This window comes from Scyliorhinus canicula, chromosome 8 (assembly GCF_902713615.1).
Source record: "Scyliorhinus canicula chromosome 8, sScyCan1.1, whole genome shotgun sequence".
NCBI lineage: Eukaryota > Metazoa > Chordata > Chondrichthyes > Carcharhiniformes > Scyliorhinidae > Scyliorhinus > Scyliorhinus canicula.
The window spans coordinates 63,424,916-63,439,282 of NC_052153.1; the positions used below are offsets into that span (position 1 = coordinate 63,424,916).

The 14,367-nt window shown below is 47.8% G+C and overlaps 1 protein-coding gene across 1 annotated transcript in view; it reads left to right on the forward strand.

The window, feature by feature from the left end:
- Window positions 1-13,302: 13,302 nt before the first annotated feature.
- Window positions 13,303-14,367, forward strand: part of pum3 (pumilio RNA-binding family member 3) — a 45,927-nt gene continuing 44,862 nt past the window's right edge. Inside the window, exon 1 of the mRNA XM_038804662.1 lies at window positions 13,303-13,452. The gene's annotated coding sequence lies outside the window, so the exon portion shown is untranslated. The remainder of the gene's footprint in view (window positions 13,453-14,367) is intronic.

The window sequence follows — 14,367 nt, forward strand, 5'->3', positions numbered from 1 at the left end:
AGACCTCAGTGCCGTGAGGCAGTTGTGCTAAAGATTTGTCTTTTTAAGGGGTTATATACTTGGAAGAGATTTAAATGGATTGAATGCTTTCGTGAATTAGAGTGTTTTATGTAGTGAACTCGATAGTAGCTATTGAACTTTATTTTACATAAGAACATTCGAAATAGGAGCAGAAATAGGCCATTCAGCCCTTTGAGCCTGTAATGCCCTTCAATAAGATTATGGCTGATCTGTTTGTGTTTTGAATTCTACATTTCCATCTATACACCCCCCACCCCACTAACTTAGATTCCTATTAGGCAAGGGAATTAATCTACCTCCGTTTTAAAAAATATTCAATGACCCTGCCTTCTGAGGCATAAAGTTCCAAAGTTGCAAAACCCCCCGAAAGAAATAATTTATCCTCTGTCCTAAAAGGGTGACCCCCTAGTTCTGGACTCACCCACAAGAGAAAACATCCTTTCCACATCCACCTTAAAAAGATCATTCAGGATCGTTCAATCCGTCACCTCTCACTCTTCTAAACTCCAGTGGAAACCAGCCCAGTCTGTCCAACTTTTCCTCATGAGTCCGACCTGCTCATTCCATGTACCAATCTAATAAGCCTCCCCTGAACCGTCTCCAATTCATTTACATCCCTCCTTAAATAAAGAGTCCAAAAATGCACATAATATTCAAGACAAAAACAGAAAATGCTGGACAATCTCACCAGGTCTGACAGCATCTGTGGAGAGAGAACTGAGCTAACATTTTGAGTCTGATTGACTCTTTGTCAAAGTAATTTGACGATTACTTTGTCAAATTTGCTTTTATCATAATATTCGAAATATGGTCTCACCAATGTACTGTACAGCTGAAGCATAACATCCTTACTTTTATGTTCAATTCCTCTTGTAATGGGCGGCACGGTGGCACAGTGGTTAGCATTGCTGCCTACGGCGCTGAGGACCCAGGTTCGAATCCCGGCCCTGGGTCACTGTCTGTGAGGAGTTTGCACATTCTCCCCGTGTCTGCGTGGGTTTCACCCCCACAACCCAAAGATGTGCAGGTTAGGTGGATTGGCCACGTTAAATTGCCCCTTAATTGGAAAAAATGAATTGGATATTCTAAATTTAAAAAAAAAAAAAAAAATTCCTCTTGTAATAAAGGATAGCATTTCATTCAGCACCTTAATTATTTGCTGTACCTTCATACTAACTTTTTGTGATTCATGAACTAAAACACCTGGATCCCTGTGCATCTCGGAGTTCTGCTGTCGTTTTCCATTTAAGCAACCCTCTGCTTTATTCACCTGCCAAAATGCACAATTTCGCATTTTTCTCCATTATACTCCACTTGCCAAATTTTTGCCCACAAACTCAAACTATCTATATCCCTCTGCAACCTCCATATGTCCTGTGGTGGATATGAAGTGAGTTGGCATAGAAGGTGTAAGGTCAAAGGGTGACGGGTGGGTGACTGAGTTGGCACTAAATTGGCACAGTTTTAGGGGCCTTTGGAGGTGGGGCATGGTTTGCATGGAGGGTGTGAGGGGAAAACATGAGTTGACATGTATGGGTTTGAGTGGGTAAGGAGGGGAAGAGGACCTAAATATGAGTAAACAACTGGGACAAACTCCCAGAGAATTGAAGCAGGCCTTTAACAATCTCTGCCTCATCACTCAGCTGCATCCAATCTCCATCTGACGGCAGGCACCTGCTACCCCAGAATGATGATCATGCCATCCAGGGCACTTTTCTGTGAGACAGGCACATAGATACATAGAACATAGAGTGCAGAAGGAGGCTATTCGGCCCATCGAGTCTGCACCGACCCACTTAAGCCCTCACTTCCACCCTATCCCCATAACCCCTCCTAACCTTTTCTGGACACTAAGGGCAATTTAGCATGGCCAATCCACCTAACCCGCACATCTTTGGACTGTGGGAGGAAACCGGAACACCCGGAGGAAACCCACACAGCCACGGGGAGAACATGCAGACTCCACACAGACAGTGACCCAGCGGGGAATCGAACCTGGGACCTTGGCGCTGTGAAGCCACAGTGCTATCCACGTGTGCTACCGTGCTGCGAGTGGGAAATTTCCTGACTCTGCCAAGCTGTTTGTATTGTTGATATTGAAGTGGCTTTCTCTCCTGTTTTTTTAAAATTCAAGTCAAAATTTTGGTGTGGGAATTTTGAATGGAAAATTAATTTTAACTGCTTGATGCATATTTTACATACACATTACATATACCAAAGTCTTCCGGCCGCTTTCGCCACCACAATCTTCAGGTCCCGCCAACAGCGACACCCCGCCATGGGTTCCTGGCAACAGAGCGTTATTAAAACTAATAACTGCTCTCAGTAGTGACTTTAACCTGATGTGCTTCTGTTTAAAGGTTTTTTTTAATGTCTTATGGATGTTAAACGGACAGCTTAAAGAATTACTTAGTGTTGTAGTCTTTGGGGGCTGTATTTGAATTAATGGTTGCTAAGATGTTCACTATGTTTTAAAAAGGTTAACTTGAGTTCATAGAATAAACATTGTTTTGCTTATTTCTGCTGTACCACACCTGTAGAGTGGGCTGTGTGCTCCCCATAACCACAATCTATTAAAAGTTGTGGGTCAAGTGAACTCCATGATACACTTTGGGGTTCTCTAAACCCTGGCCCATAACAAAAGGTTAATACATTTCTGCCCCCTACCCCCAGGTCTACTAACACACCAAATATCGCCACCTCCGTACTCTGAAGTACCCCCAAACCCAGCACCTCGGACATCATGTCCGAGAACCCGTGTCCTGTACACCTTCAATCTTGGACACGCCCAGATTATGTGGACATGATTCGCAGGCCCCCCTGCACCACCCGGTGCTATGTCTTTTCGTCCGACGTCATTTCGTCCAACGACACTTCGTCTACGTCTTTTCGTCCGTCTTTTGTCCGCCCGTCTTTTGGTCCAACGTCATTTTGTCCGGTGATTTTTTTCGTCAAAGATTTTTTGTGACTTTTTACGTGTTTTTGCTGGATGATTTTTTTGGTCAAAGACTTTTTGTAACTTGACTTTTAGTAACTTGCTTAGTAGCACCACTCCATTTTAACTTTTGTACATGGAAATCTTCTCTAATGCACATAATATACAATAAAGGATCTTTATTACCGGCCTCTTTCCTTTAACGAGCCTCGTTAAAGGATAGTTATTATTGTTCTCTCGTTAAAGGATAGTTATTATCGTTCTCTCCCCTTTAACGAGCCTCGTTAAAGGATCCCACAGCGAAAATTGATTTCTTGAGGAATGTTGCTCACAATTTACATCAATTTTAAGTAATTTCGGGAATTCATCAGTAGTAAACTTTTAGATCTTTTTAACTGCATTTTTAGATTTTTTAACTTTTAACTGCATTTTTAAGCTTGTATTTTACTTGAATTTCATCAATTACTTGCATTTTAGCAATTAAATTCACTTGCTGTATTGTGCCTGCTTTCTATCAATTAAATGCTTTTATACGGAGTTGATTTGCAATTGGTTAATTGGACGAAGTGACGTTGGACCAAAAGACGGGCGGACAAAAAGACGTTGGACGAAAAGACGTGGACGAAGTGTCGTTGGACGAAATGACGTCGGACGAAAAGACGCGACACGGCACCACCCACACCTTTCCTCCACCCTCGCAAAGAACGTTCTCACCCTCGCCGCTGTCATGTGGGCCCTGTGCACCACTTTAAACTGGATGTGGTTTAACCTTGCACACGACGAGGACACATTCACCTTCTGCAAGGTCTCAGCCCATGTTCCAGCCCCCACCTCCTGTCCCAGCTCCTCCCATTTGTGGTTAATATCCTCCACCAGGGCACCCTCCAATTCCATCAGTTCCTTATAAATACCTGACACCCTCCCCTTCCCTATTACGTCCTCCAACAACAGCTTGTCTTGCAACCCCAGGTGGCAGCCCCAGGTAGGACAGCACCTCTCATCACAAACTCCCGAACCTGCAGGAACCTAAAACCATTCCCCTTGGGCAACTCGTACATCTCCTCCAGCCCCGCAAATTTGGCCCCTGTAAACAAGTCCCTGAAGTACTCGATCCCCATCTGCTGCCACTCCTGAAACACGCATCCAGCTTCACTGGCACAAACCTATGGTTATTGCAAATCGATGCTCACAACGACATACCCTCTAACCCCAAGTGCTCCTACTCTGCCCCCTTACCCTTAGAGCCGACACCACCACTGGGCTCGTGGAGTACCAAGCCAGTGAGAACGGCAAAGGCGCCAACAACAATACCCTCAAACTCGTTCCTCTATACGATCCCGCCTCCACCTGCCCCCACACCGACCTCGCCTCCTCAGCCCATTTCCTCACCATCGCAATATTTTCTGCCCAATAATAATTTAACAAATTTGGCAACGCCAGCCCCGCCTCCCTCGCCCCCATGCCACAAAACTCCACCGCACACGCAGAGCCTTCCCCACCCACACAAACCCCGACATCAGTCCATTGACTTTCTGGGGAAAAAAAGACTTGGGGACAAAAAGAGGAAGGTTCTGGAACATGAACAGGAACCTAGACAACGTGGTCATTTTTATTGTCTGCGTCTGTCCAGCCAGCCAGCGATAACAGCCAAACATCCCAACTCTTAAAATCCAACTTCATCCCCTCCAACAATCGAGCCAAGTTCAATTTTAGCAGCTGGTCCCAGCTCGGTGGCATTTAATACCTAGGTACCTGAAGCTCGCCCCCACCTCCCTAAACGGTAACTCCCCAAATGCCTTTTCCTGTTCTCTGGCATTGATCAGAAACACCTCAAATATTCCCATGTTCAATTTATATCCCGAAACCGTCCAAATTTCCCCAATATCTCCATAATCCCCCCCCCCCCCCCCCCCCCCCCCCCCCCACAAATGTGCCCAATGGGTCTGAAATATATAACAAGTCATCCACAGACAGCGAAACTCAAGGCTCGGCATCACTGCTCCATCCCTCACCTTTGCTAACGGCTGTATCATCAAGGCCAAAAGCATCAGGAAGAGCGGGCACCCCTGCTTCGTCCCGCAGTGAAGCCCAAGGTACCCCTAACTCACTCGGTTCATCAGCGCACTCACCACCGGCGCCTTATACAGCAGCTGAACCCAATCCACAAACCCCTGTCCAAACCTAACCGCCCCAGCCCCTGAAAACATATAAGTCCACTCCACCCGGTCAAAAGCCTTCTCTGCGTCCATCGCCACCACTATCTCGACCTCCTGCCCCTCCAAAGGTATCATAATCACATTAAGTAACCTAAGCACATTTGCCTTCACTTCACACAACCTGTCTGATATTCCCCAATCACCCCCGGTACGCAGTCCTCAATCCGTGGTGCAAGCACCTTCGCCAAAAGCTTGGCATCGACATTCAGAAACGATATCAGGCAGAACGAACCGCACTGCTCCAGTTCCTTATCCTTTTTTAAAATCATGGTGATGGAATCCAGCGACAAAGTAGGGGGGAGTTCTCCCCCCACCCCCCCCCCCTCACCTCTTTATACACCATCACCGGTAGTAGCCCCAGCTCCACCCTAAACCTGTTTATAAAACTCGACTGGGAACCCATCCAGCCCCGGAACCTTCCCCGCCTGCATCGCCCCCATGCCATCCATCACCTCCCTCAGCCAAATCGGGGGCCCCAGGCCTTCCTCCATCTTGGGAAACTCCACCCCATGCAGGAACCGCTGCATCCCCTCTTCCCTTGTCGGGGGCTCCGACCCATAGAGCTTCCTGTGAAAGGCCTGAAATGCCCCATTCACCCCCTCCCGGTCCATCATCACCTCATCCCTTTTGTCCTTCTCTCTACCAATCTCCTTTGCTGCTGCTTGCTTCCTCAACTGATGAACCAGCATCCTACTCGCCTTTTCCCTATACTCATAAACTGCTCCTCTGGCCCTCCGCAACCAGCCCCACCGTCTTCCCCGTAGACACTAACCCAAACTCAAATTGGAGTCTCTGTCTCTCCTTCAGCAATCCCTCCTCCGATGCCACCGAGTATCTCCTGTCCATCCTCAAGATCTCATCGACCAGCCTTGCCCTCTCCTCCTGCTCCACCCGCCCCCTGTGTGCCCGAATCAAAATAAATTCCCCTCTAACTACAGCCTTGAGTGCCTCCCATGACCTGGCGGCTGTGACCTCGGCTCCGCATAAGCCCGAATGGCACCCGCTCACACACCCGTCATCCGCCAAGACCCCACATCTAACCTCCACCGCGGCCATTGGGCCACCCCTGAACCACCCACAAATCCACCCACTGCGATGCATGGTCAGAAAAAACAATTGCCAAATAAGAGTCGGCCACCCCTGCCAGCCGCCCCTTGTCAATCAAGAAAAAAATCAATCTGGGGAGACACCTGCTGCACATGGGAGAAGTATGAAAACTTCTTCGCCCTTTACCTCCAACCAGTCTGCCTCCTCCCCCCACCCCCCACTGAGCTCCCTAGCCACACCCTCAACGACTTCGGACTGGACCGGTCCAGACCCGGGTCCAGAACCGTATTGAAGTCACCCTCCATTATCAACCAGTTTGTGTCCAGGTCCGGAATCTGCCCCAACACCCGCCTCAGAAAATCCACATCAGCCCAATTCGGGGCATAAACGTTTAACAGGACCACCAGCAGGGGCAGCACAGTCACACAGTGGTTAGCACTGTTGCTGCACAACGCCAAGGTCTCAGGTTCGATTCCCGCTTGGATCACTGTCTGTGGGGAGTCTGCACGTTTTGCCCGTGTCTGCGTGGGTTTTCTGCGGACACTCCAGTTTCCTCCCACAAGTCCCAAAAGACATAATTGTTAGGTGAATTGGACATTCTGAATTCTCCCTCAGTGTACCCGAACAGGCGTCGGAGTGTGGTGACTAGGGGAGTTTCACAGTAACTTAATTGCATTGTTAATGTAAGCCTACTTGTGACAATAATAAAGATTATTATCTCCTCCAGTTTCCCAGTTGCTGACCATCACATACCTGCCCCCGAATTGGCCACAATGCTCCCCATCTCAAATCCGACCCTCTAGTTAATCAACACCAGTACCCCCCCTCGTCTTCATATCCAGTCCTGAGTGGAACACTTGCCCCACTCATCACTTCCTCAGCTTCACCTGATCCCCCAAATTCAAGTGTGACTTGTGTAAAACACCACGTCCGCCTTCAGACTCCTCAAATGCATGAACACACGCGAACGATTAACCGGCCCATTCAGCCCTCTCACACTCCACATGACTAGCCTTGTCGGAGGGCTTCCCCCGCCCCGCCCATCAACCATACCCCTTTTTAAGCCAGCCCCCTGCCCATGTCACGCGTCCTTCAGATCCATCTCTCCCTTCCCAACTGCGCCACACCAACACCACCCACCCCCACCCTGCACCCTTCCAACAAAGAACCAACAGTGGTGAATGTACATTGCTTAATTCACACTGTATAGCATTGTGTCCTTGTGGGCTCTGTGAGCCGTTGCGCGGCTCTGCCCACAGGGGCAGATGAGGAGCTTGTACAGGGCTCCTCCCTTGCTCCACCCATGGCTCTGCCCATGGCCCCTCCCACTACCAGAAGTATAAAGTGCTGCAGCCTTGTGAATCTGCCCTCAGTTCTTCTGGTCGCAGGGAGGCTCAGTTGTAAGTCTATTAAAACCACAGTTTACTTCCTATCGTGTCTCGAGTGAATTGATGGTCACATCACCAACCCCCACACCTCCCGCCTTCCTCCTGACGACCCCCCACTTCACTCTTGTTAACTAGCCCGTCCAGCTAACTTTGCCCCCACCCAAGGCCTCTGAGTGGGGACTCGTTTCCCCTCCCCCCCCAACCACTCCTCCCGACCACCAACAAACCGAGAAAAACAAACGGCACACTCCCCATCGCCGCTCCCCCGTTGAAACCCACCCCAAAATATCCACCCCATACATTTTACCATAAACACAAAACTCCTCTCCAAAGTTCACTGTCCCCCACTCTTCCCAGTCTATGGTCGCTCGTAAAGTCAATTGTCTTCTCTGGTGAGTCCAAATAAAACTCCTGTTTCTGATGTGACACCCACAAGTGGGCAAGTTACAAAATCCCAAACTTCACCCCCTTCTTGAAGAGGGTAGTCTTTATCAAATCAAACCAGGCTCTCATTTTTGCCAACTCCACACCCAGGTCTTGGTAGACCTGTAGCTCACTCCCTTCCCAGGTGCACTTCCTGGTCTGCCTCGCCCATTTCAAGATCTTTTCTTTGTCCGAGAATTGATGCAGCCACACCACCATCGCCCTCGGTGCCACCCCCCCCCCCCCCCCCCCCCCCCCCACCTGCGGCCTTCTCAGCGCCCTATGTGCCTGATCCACCTCTGGTGCTGGTCGTAGGGCCCCCTCCCCCATCAACTTCTCCAGCATCCTCGCCACTTACTTGGTGGCCTCTGCTGCCTCGATGCCTTCAGGTATCCTGACGATCATCAAATTCTGACGATCATCAAATCCTGTCTCATGGAGCTATTCTCCAGGTCGTCTAATTTCTTTCTCAGCCTCTTCTGGCTGTCCACAACCACGCTCGACCCCATGTCTAATGAGGCCATCCGCTCCTCATGCTCCCCCCACTGCCTCCTCCACCTTCTGAATCACCAGGTCCTGAGCCTCCAACCTCTGCCCCACTTTCTCAGTCGCAGCACTGAGCGACTGCACCACCTCAGCCAGGAATTCCGAGGGCTCCTTCCTCTGCTGCTCGAAATTTCCATTCAAAAACTCCACCAGCAGCTCCGCCGACCACTGGGTGGGCAGTGCTGCCCCCTTGCCCTCCGCCATCTTAACCTGTGGCGCACCACAACAACTGTCGTCTTCCAGCTGCTCTTTCTCATGGCTCTCCTCATCCTCTGATCCATACACCGATCTCACCTGTTGCACTCAAAAGAAACCCATACAGTTGGAGAAGGACCAACAAAATCTACCTTGAGTGGGAGCCACCAAATGTGGGACCACTCCATGAACACCGCGGGAAGTCACTCATGTGTTTTCTTGACCTACCTGATGAAGTTCACCAGAGCCGTGAGCAGTGATGGGAAACTGGCATACTGGCCGATGTTGATATTTTCATGGAGAATTTCCGTCTCCATTCTGGCCCAAGTGATTTCTACCACTCCAGCCTATGATATCCAATTGGGATCACAAGTCACTTTATTGTTACGGTCTCCGGTTATATGACTAGGTTTAGAGACTGAACAGTTTGAGCAGACTCCTGAACAGGAGGAATCGGCATAATGGAGAAAATGTGACAGAATATCTGAGGCAAACCTGAAATTTGTAACAGAAATGATTATACAAAACCAGAAGCTGATTTTATTTGCAAAATCCCTGCCTGTAATCTCGGGCAAAGTTAACATTTCAGTATGAGATATCAATGTATTCATTGTGGTGAGTATATTACGAATTAGTGTGTCACACTAATCTGTGGTGGGGGGTTGATCTGATTGTTCTCTTATAAAATGATGGATTGTAATGATAACAGTGAATTGCCATACATAGAAATCCAGTGCTTCCAGCATGACTTGACTGATTAACAACCACATAAGATTCCCCACATATGTGGTGGTGACCTCTGATTATCATGTAAGTCTGACACGGCATAGTAACTACCTGCTCAGCTGGATGGATGTTGGGACCTCACAGACACAGCAAAAAGATCGCTGAATGAGCGTGGTGCCACCTGGTGATGGAAGCTATCATGTAGCTTCTGCAGCTTCCCTGCTCTCATTCCATTAAATTTATTTCTGTATATATTTTGTTGGAACAATGAGAGGTTGCTATTCCTGCTCTCACCCAGGCCCGAATTCCGGCAAACATGAGCAAATCCCATGAATGTCATATCACACTATTCATCCCTGATCAGCCAGCTTCCTTTGCATAAGATTTTTTGGACCAGAAACCGCAGGGTTCAGTTCAACATTCAATCAACTATCCATTCAGGAATCAACACCAGTGATCCTGTTCTTAGTGGTCCGCTATTGCACAGCATTACTACGGTACTCTCAACCTGAGGCTCAAGCTCCAAAGGAACAACCATGCACTCAAATTAGCTAGGTATGCTGGAACTTCAAGAAGCTTTGATTCATTATGAAACTTTCTTTTTCAATGTGTGATATAATGAATGTATTGTGATCAACTTATACACAACTGATCGTTTCAACATAAAATATTACATTGTGATATCTTTTGTTTTTTTTTTATTTAGAGTACCCAATACTTTTTTCCAATTACAGGACAATTTAGTGTGGCCAATCCGCCTAACCTTCACGTCTTTGGGTTGTGGGGGTGAAACCCACACAGACAAGGGGAGAATGTGCAGATTCACACACGCAGTGAACTTGGGTCTGCAGGGCCATAGGTAGCAGTGCCACTGTGCCCCCATGCATTGTAATATATGACCGTATTCTTTGTGTAGGGGGACTGGGAAAGAAATTCTACACAAGAGTCTTCTCCAAAGCTTGATTTTTCTTTTATTGTTTATTCTCTGGTTCCTTAACTTCTCCATCTTCTCCACCAGTTTTTCAAAATCTGGTCATAAAGTTCCGAAACATTTCATAACTTGCCTTCGGGGTATGATTTAAAGCTCATGGTGATGCACAGGGATCTTTTTATTTCTAGCTGTTAAATATAGTAGTAACCATGGTAACTGACCATGTGATGGAGAAGTAACCATGTGCTTTAAATGTGTACACTGATGCCCAGAAAAATCCAGCCTCATGCTGCCTGTTCTTACAAAGCAACTTAATTTGCAATGAATATACGGTTTGAAACTGTTAGAAATTGCCAGCTACCAGAATGAAGACTATGGGCTCGATCTAACAGCCTCATCGTGCCCGATCTGGTGGAGCGACAAGGCTGATGAATCTCGCGAGATTCTTGACGCTGACGCTTGAGACGTCTCGCAAGATTCATCCGAATCTCATAAAATGTCACGATCTGGATCTCACCCTCGCTGGACAAAATCCAGATTAGAATATTTAACTTAGCCGTACAGCTCATTTAAATATGCTTGCGCCTTATTCTCTTGGGGCTCGGGAACTAACTATCTCGCCAGCGAGGCCTGGACCAGGCGCCGTTTGTATTGGTCCACACGAACATGGACCAGGCCTAACTGCAGTTGGGGGGACACCCAGGCCTTTGTAGACCCGTGGGTGGTTGGGAACACGGCAGGGTGGCCCTCTGGCTCTCCCTCTCGCACCTGGGCACATTGGCACTGCCACCCTGCCAAGGGTCTGGGCCTGAGGGGGCCCATACCCATGAAAGGGAGGTATGGGGGGGGGGGTGAAGGTTGGGTATGAAGGGGCCTAATAAAGGTTGGGGGTGAGGGGCCAAAGGTGATGGCGGGTGGAGAGGCCTGAAAATGAAAGGGGCCCTCAGCGACCCCATGGTGGGGTATCCCCACTTGGGATGGGGGGGGGGGGGGTTAATGCCCATGTGTGCAGTGGGTGACATTGCCTGTGGGTGAGGTGTGGGTCTGTGAGCTCACTTAGAGATCACTGTGAGCACCCTTCCAAAACGGCACCCTGATCTCGGTGGAGCCGGTCTCATTGACGGGTTCAGCTCCACCAGTTTTGAAAATATTTCTAAGTGTGGGCTAGACTGGGCAGAAATTCCCCAAGGCCCCAAATATCACTAAGTACGGTTGAATAGCTGTGTGGATCTCAGCCAAAAAGCTGGCGAGAAACACCCTTCCAAACTCACCTAAAATTACACATATTGTGGCGGAATCACACCCTACAGTGGTGATGTTGTTGGAACCAGTCTGATTCAGTTTCTGAAGTTTTCTTTATAATTTTGTACTTTGTGGGTGTTTATTGTTAGTGCCACTCTGCAAATGGGGCACTTTTGGTACTCGCTTTTATTTGGGTTAATATTGAAGCAATCTGATGTTGTCCTGATCAGATGAGGTAAAACATACTCACTTACTCATGGGAGACCCTAACTTGTGGGCAACAAAAATAGGGAAGGCTCATTCGAAAAGGCAACCTACACATCGATAGACTTTGATGCGCAAAATGTGCAGAGGCAAAGTCAAGGCATCAGACGGAATGCACAAACTTCCAACCTTCATGCACAACCTACCCCACATGTGGCTAGAATCTGAAGATTGTGCCACTTATCCATCTCAGCTATCTCAGAATCCATCAAACTGGAGGAGGAGCAACTCATCCTCGATCATGAGGGACTGCCTAAGATACAGACAATCAATTCTGAAATGTTGGCAATAGATGTGCATGTACATGTTTCAGTCTGATTTCCTGAGACCACCATTTAGGCTGGGGAACTGTTGGTCAGATTTCTTTAGATACTGAAGGAAAATATGGCACAAGCTGGAAATGCGGGGTAATACTTAGCAGAGAAAACCACATTTCCCTGTGGAGAGAGAAACTAAGTTAATGTTCTAAGTCTAAATGACCTTTCATCAGAACTGAAAATGTAAAAGTTAAGTTTTTTTTAATTTACAGAGGCAGAAAAAGAGAATGTGAGGGAAGACCATTTGTTGGAACGGGTACAAGGCAGAAGAGATTGTGGGCAATGGGGCAAAAGGGATGGGCAAACTGAGGTGGCAAGGTAACAAGCAAATAAACAAGTGTAAATGAGAGATAGACAGAATTATCGCCCCCCTGCCCAAAGAAATGAATTCAATATTAAGGCTGGAACATGCAAGTGCCAAGAAGGATGAGGTGCTGTTCCACGAGCTTATTAAAGTTGGCCAGATTCTGCCTTTCCTGGATTTCTACAGCTCAACATCAATATTAAGGGAACATTGGAACTGTTAATAATCTTTATTATTGTCACAAGTAGGCTTACATTAACACTGCAATGAATTACTGTGAAAAGCCACTAGTCGCCACACTCCGGCGCCTGTTCAGGTACACTGAAGGAGAATTCAGAATGTCCAAATTACCTAACGGGACTTTTGTGAGAAAACCAGAACAACCGGAGACAGACACGGTCTCCATAAATAAGCACCATAGTGCAGCAAGCCCGGTACTCGGTGACAGAAAGCAAGCATCACCCGAACATTAAATTCGCTGCACCAACCTCTATTTCCTGGAGTCACCCGGGCACTAAATGGGTTGTTCCCAGTAGTATTTCCTGGGGTCACCGGTATAAACGCCTTCCAGTGTCAATACGTCTCGAGAAAGGTGTCGGGTAATCTCCGTAATTGAGGACTAATACTTTAAATGCTTTATTAAATTTAATTTAAAGATTTTTTTACATTTCTTTTCGAATACGGCAATGTAATTTTAAAATTGACGTCATTGCAGGAAATACGCTCGAGCGCACCGACCAATGAAAGAGCGAGTGCGGTGACGTTGGTCGCAGCGTGAGCCAATGATGCCATCCGCAGCTTTGAGGAGGGAGGGGCAGAGCGGTACGCGGAACGCAGCAGGCGCAGTGTGAGCCGGGGGTGACAGTCCGAGCACGCGGAGCAGAGCAGGCGCAGCAGGTTGGTTGTTACGGTCAATAGCATTGTGCCGGCCGCTCGGTCCGGCGTCAGACTGTATGGAGTTTGTGACCCTGTATCCACTTCAGCCGTACAGGCCCCTGTTAGACCACATTGTGGAACTTTATAAGCTGTCTGGACACCACACCTGAGACGATGCCCTTGGAGGGAGTACTGCTGAAATTTTATGGAATAATACCTGGGATGAGATTGCAACATATAAGATTGTCTTTTTGGAGTTGATAAGCTGAAGGGGTGATTTGATCAAAGCTTAATGGGAAAGGTCAGACGGGGAGAAACTGTTTGTTTTCTCTGGTTGGGAAGTCTAGGGCGCCAGACACCTAGGTTCAATTCTGGCCTTGAGTAACTGAAGTTTGCACGTTCTCCCCCCCCCCCCCCCCCTTGCATGGGTTTTCTCTCACAACCTAGTGTTGGTTCCAGGGAGAGGGTGGGGAGCAGACATAGGTAGGGCCCTCTTTCAGAGGGCCAGTGCAGATTTGATGGGCCGAATGGCCTCCTAGACTGTAGGGGCTCTTTGGTCTCAGGCTAGGGGTACTGTCTAAAAATTAGAGTAATTTTTAAGATGTGAAACTAGGAAATACTTCTTCAGACAAAGGGTGGTTGAATTTTGGAATCCTTTGCAAACAAAAATTATTGCAATGCTAAATCAGTTATTTATATGACGCGATGGTGTTTTGTTAGCCAAATGAATATGGGGCACACATGGATGTATAGAGTTATGTTGGTCAGTCATGATCGACCAATGCTGGTTTAGCCCATTTGGCTGGACAGCTGGTTTGTGATGCAGAGCGTAGGTTCAATTCCCGTCCTGGCAAAAGGTTATTATGAAAGCCCCGTTTTTTCAACCTTACCCGAGATGTAGTGATTCTCGGGTTAAATCACCACCAGTCAGCTCTC